A 16,853-nucleotide genomic window follows, 5' to 3' on the forward strand; every position below is an offset into this window, starting at 1 on the left:
GAGAGTCCCTGATGTACCTAAACAGTGGAAACCCCCTACAAGTGACCCCATTTTGGAAAATAGACCCCCCAAGGAACTTATCTAGATATGTGGTGAGAACTTTGAACCCACAAGGGCTTCACAGAAGTTTATAACGTACAGCGGTACAATTAAAAAATCATATTTTTTTCACAAAAATGATCTTTTCACCCCAATTTTTATTTTCCCAAGGGTAACAGGACCCTAAAAGTTATTGTGCAATTTGTCCTGAGTACGCTGATACCCCACATGTGGGGCTAAACCACTATTTGGGCGCATGGCAGAGCTCGGAAGGGAAGCAGCGCCATTTGATGTTTTTGGCTGGAATTGAGATCGGACACCATGTCGCGATTGGAAAACCCCTGATGTACCAAAACAGTGGAAACCCCCCACAAATAACACCATTTTGTAAACTAGACCCCCCAAGGAACTTATCTAGATGTGTGGTGAGCACTTTGACACCCCAGTGCTTCACAGAAGTTTATAACGCCCGGGCGTGAAAATAAAAAATTCGTATTTTTTCCACAAACATGATCTTTTAGTCACCATTTTTTTTATTTTCCCAAGGGTACCAGGAGAAATTGAACCCCAAAAGTTGTTGTCCAATTTGTCCTGAGTACGCTGACACCCCATATGTGGGAGAAAACTACTGTATGGACACACGTCGGGGCTCGGAAGGGAAGCAGTGACGTTTTGGAATGCAGACTTTGATGGAATGGTCTGCGGGTGTCATGTTGCCTTTGGAGAGCCCCTAATGTACCTAAACAGTGGAAACCCCCACAAATGACCCCATTTTGGAAACTAGACCCCCTAAGGAACTTATCTAGATGTGTGGTGAGCATTTTGAACCCCCAAGGGCTTCACAGAAGTTTATAATGCCTGGGCATGAAAATAAAAAAATTGTATTTTTTCCACAAACATGATCAATTAGTCCCCAATTTTTTATTTTCCCAAGGGTAACAGGAGAAATTGAACCCCAAAAGTTGTTGTCAAATTTGTCCTGAGTACGTTGACACCCCATATGTGGGAGAAAACTACTGTATGGACACACGTCGGGGATCGGAAGGGAAGTAGTGACGTTTTGGAATGCAGACTTTGATGGAATGGTCTGCGGGTGTCATGTGCGTTTGGAGAGCCCCTGATGTACCTAAACTATTGAAACTCCCCACAAGTGACCCCATTTTGGAAACTAGACCCCCCACGGAACTTATCTAGATGTGTGGTGAGCACTTTGAACCCCCAAGTGCTTCACATTAGTTTATAACGCTCGGACGTGAAGATAAAAAATCATTTTTTTCCACAAAAATGATATTTTTGCCCCCAATTTTTTATTTTCCTAAGGGTAACAGGAGAAATTGGACCCCAAAAGTTGTTTTGCAGTTTGTCCTGAGTAGGCTTATACCCTACATGTGGGGGTAAAACACTGTTTGGGCGCATGGCAGAGCTTGGAAGGGAAGGAGCACCATTTGACTTTTTCAACTCCGAATTGGCTGGAATTGAGATCAGACGCCATGTTGCATTTGGAGAGCCCCTGATGCGCCCAAACAGTGGAACCCCCAATTCTAACTCCAACCCGAACCCCAACACACCCCTAACCCTAATCTCAGCCCTAACTGTAGCCCTATTCCTAACCCTAGCCCTAACCCTGGACCTAACCCTAGCCCTGGACCTAACGGGAAAATGGAAATACATACATTTTTTTTATTTCATTATTTTTCCCTAACTAAGGGGGTGATAACGGGGGGTTTGATTTACTATTTATGGCGGTTTTTATGTTTGGCAGCTGTCGCACGCTAAAAGACACTTTTTATTGTAAAAATAGTTTTTCCATCACCACATATTGAGAGCTATAATTTTTCCATATTTTGACCCACCGAGTCATGTAGGGTCTTATTTTTTGCGGGACGAGTTGACGTTTTTATTGGTACCATTTTCGGGCATGTGACATTTTTTGATCGCTTTTTATTCCGATTTTTGGGACGCAGAATGAACAAAAACCTGCGTTTCATGAATCTCTTTTGGGGGGGTGTGTTAAAATTGATAAAGTGGTTTTATTCTTCGGGTCAGTACGGTTACAGCGATACCTCATTTAGGTCATTTTTTTATGTTTTGGTGGTTTTATGCAATGAAAACTATTTTATATAAAAAATAATTATTTTTGCATCGCTTTATTCTGCGAGCTATAACTTTTTAATTTTTTCGCTGATGATGCTGCATGGCAGCTCGTTTTTTGCGAGACAAGATGACATTTTCAGCGGTACCATGGATATTTATATGCGTCTTTTTGATCGTGCGTTATTACACTTTTTGTTTGGCGGTATGATAATAAATCATTATTTTTTGCTCCGTTTTTTATTTTTATTTTTTAAAGGGTTCGCTGAAGGTGTTAACTAATGGGACAGTTTTATAGGGCGGGTCGTTACGGACGCGGCGATACCTAATATGTGTACTTTTATTGTTTTCTTTTTATTTCCAAAAAATGGATTTATTGGGGGAATATTTTTTTTTTTTTCTAATTTATTTGGCGATTTTTTTAAAATAATTTTAACACTTTTTTTATTTTTTTTTAACTTTATTACATAGTCCCAGGTGGGACATCACTGTCCTGTGACAGATCGCTGATCTGTCACATCACAGATCACTGTGACAGATCAGCAATCTGTCACAGGCACTACTGCAGACTTCCTCATGCTTTGCAGGCACTAAGGAAGCCAGCTCCCTGCAGGCCCCCGAAGGCCCCCGTCGCCATCTTGGATTCGGGGGCCTGCAGGGAAAGAGCCCCCCGCAGCAGCGCTGCACATTGCTATATACTACAGACGGTGGCTATGGGGGTGCATTACATTGTAGAGGCAGCCTATAGGAGTGCATTACACTACAGAGGCTGCCTATGTGGAATTCATTATACTATAGAGCAGTGGTCCCCAACCTTTTTTGCACCAGGGATCGGTTTCAAGCAAGACCATTCTTCCATGGCCCGGCAGGGCGGGGATGGAGGTGTGGCAGGGGCGGGGCTTTGGTCATAAGGGGGCGGGGCTATGAACACGGTTGTAGTGTAGCAGTGCATACTTATAATTAAATAACATTTATAATGTGACTCAACTCACCATAGGTTTTGAATGAGTGCTCCATCACCCCCTTCTCCCCATCATTGCCTTCACCCCATCACTCCCTTCTCCCCATCATTGCCTTCACCCCATCACTGCCGTCTCTCCATCATTGCCTTCACCCCATCACTGCTGTCTCTCCATCACTGCCTTCACCCCATCACTCCCTTCTCCCCATCATTGCCTTCACCCCATCACTCCCTTCTCCCCATCATTGCCTTCACCCCATCACTCCCTTCTCCCCATCATTGCCTTCACCCCATCACTGCTGTCTCTCCATCACTGCCTTCACCCCATCACTCCCTTCTCCCCATCATTGCCTTCACCCCATCACTCCCTTCTCCCCATCATTGCCTTCACCCCATCACTGCTGTCTCTCCATCATTGCCTTCACCCCATCACTGCTGTCTCTCCATCATTGCCTTCACCCCATCACTGCTGTCTCTCCATCATTGCCTTCACCCCATCACTGCTGTCTCTCCATCATTGCCTTCACCCCATCACTGCTGTCTCTCCATCATTGCCTTCACCCCATCACTGCTGTCTCTCCATCATTGCCTTCACCTCATCACTGCTGTCTCTCCATCATTGCCTTCACCCCATCACTGCCGTCTCTCCATCACTCCCATCATGGCCTTCTCCCATTACCCCCTCATGGCCTTCTCTCCTCATCACGGTCTTCTCCTCATGTCCCCATCTCCTCCAGGGCCAGGCTCCACCTACACAAACACACACACGCACACACAGACATACATGCACACACACATTATACATACACACAGACACCACCTCTCTCCTCTCACCTGTCCGCAGCATCGCCCGCGCTTCCTCGCTCTGACACAGCAGCGGCGCGCTCCTCTCTGTGTCAGTCAGAGACAGGAAGCGCGGGCGGCGGGCAGGAAGCTGGACGGGTCCTTGCAGCTCCGCTCCTGCTATTCCCTCTTGCAGGCAGCGGAGCTGCTTAGATCGCTCCCTGGCCGCCGCTACACATGAGGGCAGCCTAAGAACTGCTGCGCGCCGCCCCAGCCCCCGCTACGCCACTGACCGCCCCTGGCTCCCCTTGTGTCCGCGGACCGGTAAGGGCACTGCAGCGGCCCGGTGCTGGGCCGCGGACTGGCGGTTGGGGACCCCTGTTATAGAGTATGCCTATGGGGAGTACACTATGTACAGTATAGAGTCTGCCTATGGAGAGTGCATTATAGAATATAGAGTAGAAAAAAAAAAAAAAAAAGCATTATTACGTTCTAGGGGACAAAATGTGGGCACTGTTTTCTAGGGCACTTGCATCCGGCCTTAGTATTTTCTAGAGGGTTGCTTTAAAATTTAGAGGTCACACAGGGCCACACAGCAGGTGCATTAATAGGGTCACATACGACAGCAGCGGATCAGCATTGGGGCATCAGCAGGATGAGGAGTTTGTGCAGGTTGGGGATAGTCCCGTTTTGGAGAGTGCTGAAAATGTGAGAAGTGAAACATATCCTTGTTGTATTCTCTGCAGCCGAGTCCTGGCTGGAGAAGTTGTCATGTCAGTCTGGGCCAGATGGAAAAGACGTGAAAAGTGAACGGTTCCTTCAGAAAGAACGTCAGCGGTAGGTTATTATCTGTAGCTGTGCTGTGATCTCTTATACAGTATGTTCTGTAGGACGGGTATCTACCACTGACCATATGGCGGTAATATCAATGTTGGTCTTTATATAGCAATTATTTTCAGTAACAGCGCGGTCATCTGCTGAGGTTCTCCTCCACTATTAGGGTGTGTCACCCAGTTATAATCAAGGTTACCTGGTTAGGGGCCCACGCAGAAGTTTCGCCCCCCCGAACCAAAACCCTAGCTATGCCTCTGATACACCTGATTCCAAACAGATATAGAACCATCAAAAACAAACTCAAAACCTTAGGGTCTATTTCCTATATACATATTGGCCACTTTATTCATAAGAATAATATTATCTCTATGAATGAATTTAAGACCATATTTAGTGGTGTTAAAATGTCAGAAGCAGAATTTGAAATAATAAAAGAATCAGTCAGAATACAGATTCCCAATATCTCCAATAACCTTATTGAGAAACCTACCCAAGCATTTTTTTTTACTTAAAAACAAATAAAAAAATCATATCAAAAATCTACAAAATACTCTGTGACACAGGGGAACCTCCCAACTTCATAAGCAAATGGGAGAAAGAATTAAATATATTATTGACACTAGAGGAAACCTCTAGACTTTGGAAGGAGATACTTTCCATCACTCCTTCAACGAGATACACAGAGCTAAATTATAAGATTATTTCTCGCTGGTATAAAACCCCAGATACTCTCTGTAAGATTGATAAATCCTACTCATCTAGCTGGTGGAGATGCAACCTACTACCAGGCACGCCCTCTCATATTTGGTTTGAATGCTCTAAAATTAGTCCCTACTGGAAAATGATATATGGGCATATAAAAAGTGTTTTTCGAACATTACCCCCTTTGACACCCAAGCAAATCCTCCTAAATGTTCGTCCTTATCACAAATGTGTAAACGAATATATTGTAAGCTCTCATTTGCTCAATGCAGCTAAAATCCTCATAGCTAGACATTGGAAGGATAGTGAACCTCCCTCCTTATCAGAATGGGTTAACAAAGTCAATAGCTTCTACTCTCTCGAAAAAATTCGACTGACTTATTTTAAACAAGGAAAACTACAAGATAAATGGCAGCAATGGTTCTTGTACCAAAATAACATTATGTTTTAATGCAAGGAATCTGGTTAATGTATATTATTTATGCTATATGTGACTGTATTCACCTTGCTCTTTTTTCTCACCTCTTAAACGATGGAGGCCATCATCCAACGGGACTACCACCCATACTCCTCCCTTCCTTTCTAATTCTACCCACCTTCATGTTTCCCCCCTCCTCTCCCTCTCCCTAACTCCCCTCCTGAACCTTCTCATAAAGAAAATTGAATGTTGATTATCCACAAATTGAGAAAATAGATATCCGGCACCCTTGTGTGGAAAAATACCCTGGATGTCTGCACATATATTTTTCACATTAATAAAAAAACACCTTAATCCCACTTGGAACGGGTGCTCAATCCCATGTTGAAAAAACAGAACATTTCATTGTGAAGAGAAAGAAAAAATAGGATGGCACTCACCGTTCATGTGAATCAAATCACTTTATTTCACATACACAAGGCATCGGCATAGGCACGGGAGCAATGTGCTGGAAGACGGACAACAGCCGTTTCACGCTCAATACGCTTCAACAGGTCCTGTTGAAGCGTATTGAGCGCGAAACGGCTGTTGTCCGTCTTCCAGCACATTGCTCCCGTGCCTATGCCGATGCCTTGTGTATGTGAAATAAAGTGATTTGATTCACATGAACGGTGAGTGCCATCCTATTTTTTCTTTCTCTTCACAATGAATGTTGATTATACTGACTTGTATTCTGATATTTCTGTAATGACATTCTTAAATAAAGAATTTATAAAAAATAAATAAATAAATAAATACAGAAACAAACATTGTAAAATGCCTGAAGATACACTTCAATGTGGGAAAAATTGGAGCAGAGCTTATTAAATAAATATAATATATAAATGTGACACTATTATATCGTTTTGTGCATCTCAACCAAAAAACTGCCATAAGTACACTGAAAAATGTACACACATTTTCAGTGCAAATTACCCAAAGGCTAAATAAACCCTAATTAAGGGATGCAATAAAACATGACTTTTATTTAATCTTATTAAAAAAGTGGTCTAGAGTACATCCCAGCCCCCTGAGGAAGCCTGTATTGGCGAAACATGTTGAGGAGACTATATGGTTGTCTTTCAGTATCTTGAGTGCTACATGTATGAAAGGAAATTAAGTGAATATATCTGAAAAGTGCCATATATATTCATGGACTGCAGCCATGATCTAGAGGAGAAAGCATAGGCTCAGAAATTGAACATTCTCAGCTAAGTAAGAGTTTCAGTATTAGGAACCGTATATAGACATTGGGACAGTACAGATTCACTGTAGTCATTTTAAATCTAGACTACTTTTTAATAAAATTACGGTAAATAAAATTATTGTTTTATTGCATCCCGTAATTAGGGATTAGTTACCCTTTGGTTAATTTGATTAGAATATTTCATCCCTAAAGGGTTGTTCACACTCTAATGTACTATCTGAAGGAGGGAGAAGCTAGCGTCAGACACAATCTATTTAGAACTTTATGATCACCAACTATTATCTCCTATCTCCTTAAGGAGAAAATCTGTATCCACTACAGACAGATTTTACTCGTGAATTTTGAGAATGATCAATTCAAGAGAAAGAAGCAAATTTCATTAATAGGATGTATTGCAAGGATTCTAATTTTTGTCTGTAATAGTGATTTATGGGAAAAAAAATTGTGACTCTTTAAAGAAGTATAAAAATATGAGTTTGTTTATAATCTACATCTAAAGGGAATCTGTCAGGAAATTGTTACCTCATCTGAGAGCAGCATAATGTAGCAAAAGAAACTCTGAATCCAACGAAGCATCACTTAGGTTATTAGGTATAGCCATTCTGACACAATCAGAGTTCTTAGATTTAGCAGTGCAGCAGAGCTGAGGAAGCTAGCCCCACCCCCTCCTGGATCTGTATACACAATGTCGATAGACAGTGAGTTGCTTATCACAGTTTGGGAGCGGAATCGCAATTGCAAGCGCGAGCCAGCAAGCCACAGCAATCATAATGTCCTAGTGATAAAACCTTCTGTGTAAATAGCACACAGCCTGATAAACTGAAATCTCTGGTTTAATCCCTACCTAATATTGTCTTCAGATTACATAGCAAAATACCTTTAACTCTTAAAACCTTCCTGTTGTACGTCTTCTCCTAAGCTAGTGTTTTGTGTTTGCTACTAACTGGGGAGCGGGAGACAAAATATAGTTTAATTACACAAAGATGACAGAGTTCCTATCGGATCAACAGAGCGAGACACAGACAGTGACTCAGTGTGAGTGGGTAGCGTTGCCGTGGAGATCGCCTCCGTGACGTGGTTCTTCTGGATGTCCTATGCTACAGTTTCTGTTTTACCCATTCATAGGTTTCCGTACGATGTAATAAATGCTATTATTGTGCACCTTGGGGTTCTATCTATTGTGTGACAGACACATTTTCAAAATTACAGAATAGCGATAGCAATAACTGCATTGTCAGGCTAAACAGATTCCCTGCAAATAAAGGGACACAGTATTAGAAACATTATTATTATCAAGGTAACCATGAAAAAATGTATGAAAATGTATTACAGGTGCAAGTTGTAGCCTGACCATGGGTCTAAGGACCGAACTGATCACAGATCCCTATAAAGCTGCCGGTTTGGTTCCTTAAAAGGAGTTAGCCAGAACTGACATACTGATTAAATTGGTGGGGGTCTGACACAAGGTACCCTCATTTAACAGCTGAAATTCGCTCTAAGCACTGCCCATATCATCTGTACAATTGAATAGGAGAGGAGGTGCAGTATTCGGCAGTGGCCACTAAACAAAGTACGGAGCTGCAGAGTTTGGCCCCATACATCACCTAATTCAGGCCACAGTTGGAGAGGACTTGAGCTGATTGGTTGGGATGCCGTGTGTGGGACCCCACCGATTTCATATTGATCACCTATCCTTTAGCTAGGTCATCAATATGCAGGTCCTGAACATACTAATTAGCTCATTTATCAGTTTGCTAAATGAAGGCATATTACATACTAGAAGTTTACCAAGGAATTATCTTTTTTTTTTTACATTTACGAACGAACACATATTATGCGCAGAAATTTGATTTTGCAGGTATATCAATGAGTCATACCTGGACAACCTAATATTAATAATAAAAAATATATATTTTTAATAGATATAGCTCCAAGATATTCCACAGCACTTTATGATATTGAAAGCCAAATCTGCTGATAGCTTGCCTAATAGGGGTTGAAAAGAGGAGGAACCTAGAACTGAACCCTGAGGAACTCTGACAGTAAGCCTGGATTCTCAAATCCATGTAGCACAGTCTGATTATGGACCACCATGACCAGACTGGCCTAAGGTCTCCCAATCTTAACTTAACAGTCTCATAGCCATAAATGAGGTTGTTGTTTTGGTAAGGAGACCCACAGCCCGGTCTGTGCATTACAGTTCCTACTCAAATTGTGAAATACGGACGTGTGAATCCGGCCTAATGAGAAGATGTGAGGTCAGAGAGGTAGGTGAATCACTAAGAGAGCAGAAGGTGACCTACAGGATCAAACGCTGCAGAAAGATCCAGAATGATTAACAGAGAGTAGCTACCATTAGATTTAGCAATTAGTAAGCTTCCAATATACTTTAGAAATCTGTTGGCCAAATGATTGTTGTCTTGTCCATCTCTAACATTCACAGAAGCGCTTCCTCTGCCACATATCTGGCGGTGGCCTATCTCAGGGAGAACAAAAGGATCATCAGTCCGAAATTGGACATGCTGGATTCTTATCTACCCGGACAACTATCTGTCAGAGACCCCCAAGCACATTAGGCTGTCAGCCACAACTAACGATAGTGGAAAGTTCAATCTAATGTTTATGGGAGCCATGGTTAAGCCGGTTATTTCATCCGTAATACAGAAGCACAAGTGCGTTCCTAATCTGAAATGGACCTAAATTAGTTTCTGTAAAATATACACGATCAGTTATACAATTGTGGGTCGCCCTCCCAGGGCTGTGGGGTTCTCGGTACTGGGCCGGTATCAGTGGGGATGTGTCACAGCAGCGTTGACCCGGACCATGGCCCTGGGCGCCCAAGTAATAGGAAGATGTAGATGTTATTAAATGAATAGTTCGTAACGCCACCTGTGGTGTTCGGCAAGGGAGGTGTTAAGCCGACGCTGCAGACAGATCCTCTGGGACAGATGGTGTGGTGCAAGGATGGTATAGCCCTCCACAGACAGGGCTGTTGTCCCAGGGCAGTGTAGATGTGGAGACACTTAGGTGGTGTAGTGTCTGGTGCAGGGGATATAGCAGTGTCAGGCGGACGGACGCTGGAAGGAATAGAGGACACCAGGGCATGTAGTTCCAAAGCTTTACTCACAGTCTGTAGTGCCTGCTTCTGTGCCGTGTCCTCCGGGTCAGGGACAAAGTCAAACTCCAGGCAAGATGGAAAGCTCCCTTCCACACTCCGCCAACTTATGTGCCTTTCCTGAACGTCTCCTCTATAGCGCCTTTAAGTGTGAAGATCTCCAGTACCGTGTTACACTGGAGTTCCTCCTGACAGATGTTCCCAAGAACTCTACTTGCACGGCAGACAGCTGTAGCCTGCTTCAGGGACTCTCTACTCCTAAGTCCCGGCTCTCTATCCGTATTACTGTTGTGCCCTCAAGTCTTAGATGGGAGTAGTGCATTTACAGTCCACTACTCCACCGGTGTCTGCTGCAGAACCATTAGTGTCCATACAACCTCGGGGACCGGGCCCCGGCCTTGCGCTTAGACTTCTAGGCAGGGTTCTTCCTCTAACCCACGCCCTCTGTGTTCCCTTTACTCCTACGTTCCGTAATTGTCCTTTCCCTTCTATGGACGCTCAGGCTTCAGATCAATGTCCTTTTCCTTTCCTTTCTTTTCCCGTGCCAGCTGGCTCAGGTCACTGAGACAGCTGCAGCACTCCTTCCTCCATCCCTTCTTCCAGGGATCCCCACTCCTCCCGGGTGGCTTCCTCTCACTGACCTCCTGTCAGATGGACCTGTCATCCTAAACCATCCCGCTCATATATATACTCTGAACTCCACCCACCTCCCAGCACGTCTAGTGTTCCAAGCAGGGAACCACCAAAGGTGCTCTGCCTCTCTCTAAGCAAAGAGCCGCAATGTGGTTATGCTAAACTACTCTATTGTGTGGGGTACGAGTGTTGGAGCGTGGTCAGGAGCCTCCAACTTACCTGGATGGTGGGTCACCACACCTTAGGAGAAGGTGCAGTACCTCTGTGGCGACCGAGCCTCAGGGGCGCCACAATTGCACAAGTTGTGACACATTTATTAAAAGCAGCATAAAGGGCACTCACCTGTAGTTAGGCATAGGGCTGTGGAGTCAGTGTCCATTTTGGTGGAGTCAGAGCTTATATAAAATGGACCGACTCCTAAAATAAATAATTGGGTACAGTAATACATTGCAGGATGTGCTGTAAATGCTTTTAGAAAAATTTGGGAAAGTTCTGAAATGTCCTATAAAAGTCTGTTCTGTTCCTGATCTAAGCTTTCAGTTGAGATAAATCTGTGCTGCACTTTATGTACATACTGAGTAGTGAGGCAGTTGTCACAGCTCTGTTGTCACGTGTCCCGGGACCAGGAGCTCCTTCCCTGTCCCTAATACTAGGGGCGCCCTAGCTCGCCGTTTCCCAGATTACTTCTGATGGTGAAGATACCACGGGGCCACGTACCTTGCCTTAGCTCCTGAATCTGCCCTCACTCTGTACCTGTCACGTGCCCTGTCCTGAGTGACACGGCCAGCAGGCCGGTAACTGATACAACAGGACGCGGCACGTGTAATTGTCCTATGTGACGCGGCCCGCAGGCCGGTAACTAATACAATAAGACAAAGGGAATAGGGAAAACCTGGGTAACAATAACAATGGTGGCCCTGCGATAGGGAACGGGGAAGTGGAGACCTCCTGCACTCCCCTGAGTAAGTGTCTCTACACTCCTAACGTACCCTAGGCCGGTTCCGCACCGGGCGCCGATCAGGAACCTAAAAACCCTGACTCGCCCTGCACCTAAAACCTCACTAGGGAAATGGTCGGTGCGGAAACTAATCCCACCACTGCACTAAACACACATAAGGAAAAGTGACAAAACAGGGGAACACCACTTAGCTTTGCTCTGTTGCTTACGCTCCCAGCAACAGAGCCCACCACCTGCGTGCATCTTTTCCTCCACCGAGTCCAACATCTGGGTGCACTGTCCAGAAACAGATCTTCTCAGCACCATAGTGCAGCCTTGGAGCAAACAGAGTCCACACCTGCGTGCAGCTGTCCCGAAACAGAGTCCAGCAAATGAGTCCAGCTTTTCTGCCAAAGAGTCCAACATTTTGAGTCCAGCTTTCCGCAACCAGGTCCAGCATTCTGAGTGCAGCTCTACACCATAGGTGCCACTCCACCAAGCAATGCCAGCCCTCCTTGCAGACACCATAGCTGACACTCCACCAATCCATGCCAGCCCTCCTTGCAGACACCATAGCTGCTACTCCAGCACTCTGACTGGGCTGCCCGTGACTCTCCTTCAGCTCCATTCTTTACCCAGGCTTGCTTGCAAATGAGAAACTTCTCACCAACAGTGATTAACACACCTGATACTCTCTTATACAGCAAACACACCTGTTACATAATTACGTGCACAAACTAAGGTAACCAAAGTGCAATGACCCTAATGGCCACCGGGGGGGAAAACTACAACTGAAATCACCACAGTGCAATGAGCCTAATGGCCACCGGGGGCAAAACCACCTTTGGCACACAGCCAAAGGAAAAAAAAAAGGTTACTTTGTGCATTTAATCTGTCAGATCCAACCTGGATCGTGACAGTACCCATCCCCCACTCAGGGTAGAGGGGAGTAGTAGTATACCATACTACATCAACAGACCAACAAGGTAATACAAACAGAGGTAACGAAAAATACCAAACATACACACACATATAACAGAGGAATGCATCAGGGAGTGGAGCATGGAGTTAAACCAAAGTAGGAAAAGAAAGGGAATTATCACACACTCAAAACCTAGCAACAGTCACAGATAAACCCACCAAATCCTTCTTCAATAATAACCACCAAAAACCTCCAGCCATGCAGTATAAGCTAACTCTGACAAGGAGTGCTAGCTAGGACCTAGTTTATATAGGAGATGGGAGTGGCTAACAGTGCACAGCCAAGAGCCTTAACCCTCCAGGAGCTCTCAGAGCAGATTAACCCCTGCACTGCCAAACGAAATTTACACCATTTAATAAGAAGGTGAAGTGCTTCTAATCGGTGCAGCAGTAGGAGAAATCAGACGTTGCCGTCTTCTGGTTCTTCTCTGGTGCAGTAAACCCGTGAAAGCAGTGTTGAGGAGTCTGATTCGGAGAAATTGAGGACTCCACAGCATTGATAAGGCATTTACAATGTAAAAATCATGCCAACTAAAAAGCCAGATATGCTTATTTGCGTGAATTTTTACTTTCTCACAGAACTACTTTCACGATAAACTTGTTTAAAATAACTTTAATCCTAGAACAGAAAAGCGACAAAAAATTGTGTGTTAAGAAAATGAGAGATAAAGATGGAGTGCAATAAAGAGATGTAGTAGTCCCCTATGGAAAGGTCCTACTCAGCATTATGAGAAAGATTAACTACCGTATATCTTTGTTCTTTCCCCACTATTTCTATTTTGTCTATTTTGTCTATTTTGCTCCCCGATGAATCTCTTCCATTGTGGAAGAAGCGTATAAGGAGAATTATTCTATATACTGATGGTGGGTAACCAGTAGCAGCATACACTTGGGGACTGTCCTTGTGAGGACAGGAGCAATGCAGTGACGCGACAGGGAATGAGAGGAAATGGACTACGGTATATTCCCTGCTCCTATCTGAGGCAAATCTGATACAAGTGTACTTCTATTATACTGGTGAGACCAAACTATTTTATACTGAGCACCGGTATGCACGAGAACTTTATATATGTATGCGGTTATTATTTTTGTGTCACTTTTTTGTCCAAAGTGTTTATTTTAATATTATCCAATTAAAGGTTATATTTTAATATTTATGGGAAACTCTCCAAGCTATGTCCATACCATTTTGTACCACAACCTGTAGCTTGCCATGCCATTTTGTAGCACAACCTGTAGCCTTACAGGCCATTTTGCACATGCCCCAACTAGCTGATCACAGACATGCTTATCTGTGTCTGGGGGCTAAGGCTAGGTTCACATTGTATTAGGGCATCCGTTTAAAGGATCCGTTAAACGGATGCGCTAACTCTAATTTCATTTTTTACATCTTTTGTGACCTAGCACTAACGGTATGCATTAACGCTAGGTAACGCTCAGGTACCATGCGCTACCTAGCGTTAGCCCATACAGTTCTATGCACAGCGAACGGGTCCGTTCGCTGTGCGTTACTGCCAACGCACCCAAAAACGCTGCAAGCAGCGTTCGAGGGTACGTCATGAATTAACGCATACTTGCTAACGCATGTCGATTTTGGCATGCGTTAGTATCATTGCGGGCAATGGGTGCGTTAACGGATCCGTTACATAGCGTTACTGCCGCTATGTAACAGATCCGTCAGCGCATTGCACCCTAACGCAGTGTGAACCCAGCCTAACTCACAATGCAGTTTCATGTCAGAGAGGAGTGACATGAATAAGTACTAATGATCTGTGGCCATTTGGAGCCCCAGATATTGACATAACAGAAGTCTACTGTCTGGCACTCTAAGAACCAGTATATAAGGTGAGGAGGTGACCATTCACAAGTGTGGCTTCTGTTTTTCTTAAATGAGCTGTTAAGATCTATGGTCCAGACAAAGATCTATTCAAGAGTCTGCCTCCAGAGCTTAATTTAAAGGGAATATGTCACCACTTATTAATATGGGTATACAGGTTATAGAATGCTGAAAAATGCCTACCTGTGTGTCTCAGGACGTACGAGGAGGATGCGGGAGGTCATGTGGCCACTAGATGTTTTGTTCCTGATAAATCTTTTATCACTTTCTGGAAGATAACTCTGCCTCCAAAGCTTATTTTAAATAAATAGGGAAGTCTTTATTTGCAAACTAATTGTGAAATTGGTCTGATTTCTTCCTCAGATACAATCGGAGAAGGCAAATCCAAAGGTTCAAATCATAATGGTATAATCATGACATGATCAATCCAAATAACACGATCCGTCCTGATAACTCATGTACACAATGAATATTGAAAATTGAGAATCAGGAGTGCAAAAAGATAGTAGGGGTCTCTATCCATTCAGCAGTCTGGGGGGCAGTTAATGGGCTTAGATTCTTATACTGTAACAATAAAAAGCTCTGTAGTGTTGAGGTTATACACAAGGGTAAAATGAACTGTATCCAAGCTGTCACTATATCTCATTACACTTATACAGGGGTAAATGGAAAACTTTTGACATTAAAAAAGACGACCCTCCGCCCCCAGGACTGAGCGTTATGTGTAACAGTGCAGTGGTAAATGCCTGGGCCATCAACTATTAATGAAATGCTCTCCCCATGAACAGTACTGGGAATGTCTCAGTAGACTGTGAGGAGAGGCTAAGAGCTGATTGAATTGGGGAAATATTCACTAAATCGATAGTCAAACTATGGTGGAAGCATTCGCTGTCATAAGCGGCTGTAGGATACGTTGTCCAAAAGATACAAAATAATGGAGAAGAGTGATAATTATTACAAAAAAAAACTCTTCTGTTTGCAACATTTCTGCATTTGAGATTTTACCAGCAGCACAGGGAAAAAAAACACTTATTTCCACACAGCTTACCTTCTGGCCTGACGACCCATGGTTTGCAGCAGCTGGTATATGCCAAGAGATTGTTACAATTGCAACATTATCAGATGAGCAAGTACTCACTTTTTAATGAATATTGCTATCGGATAAGACCCTAATTGCGCTTTCTTTGCTCCCCAGTCACTTCTGATATTATGGCTAATTTGAAAAAGATTTATCACCAGATTCCACACTTCAAACAGAACTATTAAGCCTCATCAGGCCAGTGTTCTTGCTTTCAAAATCCATGCCACAATGTCAGTATAATGCTGAAATAAAAATGAGGATTATATAAGTTCAAACTAAAAAAAAATAGTAAACCAAACCCCCCTTTAACCCACTTAGATAGGTAAAACTAATAAAATTAAAAAAAAATTATTTCCATTTTTCCATTAGGGTTAGGGTTATGGTTGGGCTTATAGTTGGAGCTGAGCTAAAGTAAGGGTTGGGCTAAAGTTAGGGTTGGGGTTGTGGTTATGTTTAGGATTATGGTTAGGGTTGGGATTAGGGTTAGGGGTGTGTTGGGGCTAGGGTTGTGGTTAGGGTCGGAATTAGGCTTAGGGGTGTGCTGAGGTTAAAGTTGGAGTTAGAATTGGGGGGTTTCCACTATTTAGGTACATCAGGGGGTCTCCACACGTGACATGGCGCCACCATTGATTCCAACCAATTTTGCGTTCGAAAAGTCAAACGGCGCTCCCTCCCTTCTGAGCCCTGCCGTGCGCCCAAACAGTGGCTTTCCCCCACATACGGAGTATTGGTCTACTCAGGAGAAATTGCACAACAAATTTTATCATCCACTTTCTCCTGATACCCTTGTGAAAATAAAAAAAAATCGTTCCAAAGTACGGTAAACTTTTTGCATAAAAAGTAAAAGTTTTTTTTCCTTCCACATTGCTTTAGTTCTCGTGAAGCACCTAAAGGGTTAATAAACTTCTTGAATGTAGTTTTGCGTGCATAGAGGGGTGCAGTTTTTAGAATGGTGTCACTTTTGGGTATGTATTTTCTGTTATATTGACTCCCAAACTCACTTAAAATGTGAGGTGGTCCCTAAAAAATTGGTTTTGTAAATTTTGTTGGAAAAATGAGAAATCGCTGGTCAACTGTTAACCTTTATAACGTCCTAACAAAAAAATTATGTTTCCAAAATTGTGCTGATGTAAAGTATACATATGGGAAATGTTATTTATTAACTATTTTGTGTGACACCACTCTCTTATTTAAG

Source organism: Dendrobates tinctorius, unplaced genomic scaffold, assembly GCF_039654945.1.
Source record: "Dendrobates tinctorius isolate UK_male_01 unplaced genomic scaffold, ASM3965494v1 ptg000022l, whole genome shotgun sequence".
In the NCBI taxonomy this organism is placed as follows: domain Eukaryota; kingdom Metazoa; phylum Chordata; class Amphibia; order Anura; family Dendrobatidae; genus Dendrobates; species Dendrobates tinctorius.